Below are 1,055 nucleotides of genomic sequence, written 5' to 3'. Positions count from 1 at the left end.
TGGGTGCGTGGGGCATGGAGAAGGGGGTGGAAATCCCAGATTTCCAGAGTTTCCCACTCCGTTAGGGATGGCAACAGCCCCAGGGAGCCGCTTGCCTCTGTGGGAGCTGGCAGCATCCCCTGCAGCCCCGGGCACCACCCAGGGGGAGCCCCAGCAGCTCATTCCGTGTGAGGGGCACCCAGGGAGAAAATCCTCCCAAAACTAATAACACCAAAGCAGTGGGACGGGGAGGGTTAGTGTGGCCACAGCTCTTGGGTGTGGATTCTCAGGTGTGCAGTAAGGGCTCTACTGGAGCCACCTCAATAACTTTGCAAAAAAAATCCCTTTAACATTATTCCCATAGAAATACACGCTGGTTTAAAAATACTTTTTTTTCTTTAATTTCCTGCCTCTGTTTCTAGTGCAATACCTGAGGAGAGGTGCCGGGTGGGAGGGAGCAGGCTGTGTCCCATCTCAGATAAGGCTCGTGGGTTGGTTTGGATCAAGTTGCCGAGGTCTCTGACGTGGCCGGGAGGAAAAACTACCCCGGAGAAAGAGGAGGAAAAACCTGCTGCCCGAGGTGAGGGTGGAAAAATAACCAGGGCTGGAGCACTCAGCCACCGCCGAGCACTTCTGGGGGCTGCCAAAGCATCTTTCACCTGCCTTTAGGTACAGACACGCTGGGGGTGGTGGTGGGGGGTGGATGGCTGTGCTCAGCCGGGGCCGGGGGGGCAGGTAACTTTTTCTCCCTGCTCTGTGCATTAACCAAACGCTTTTACAGGGAAGGGGGATGGTGCTACATCCCCTCCTTCCCTCTTTCTCTAACCACCCCTGAGCTATTTCCAATATTTTCTCTGTGCCCCCCCACCCTGGCTATTTACTGCAAACTGAGAAGCGAACCCCCAAAGCTCCGCGGAGGCTCCGGTGCTGCTCCCCCTCCCCTCCGTGACTTTTGGCCACACGTGTGGGTCCCCGGCCCGGCTGGCATCGCTGAGCAGTGGCTGCTGGCCCTGCCAGGCATTTGGTGGAGTTTGGGCAGCGGGGGTTTGCGGTGGAGCCAGCGCCGAGCCCCGCGG

This window comes from Calidris pugnax, unplaced genomic scaffold, assembly GCF_001431845.1.
Source record: "Calidris pugnax isolate Ruff unplaced genomic scaffold, ASM143184v1 scaffold98, whole genome shotgun sequence".
NCBI lineage: Eukaryota > Metazoa > Chordata > Aves > Charadriiformes > Scolopacidae > Calidris > Calidris pugnax.
Note: the sequence above shows the minus strand (reverse complement) of the source record.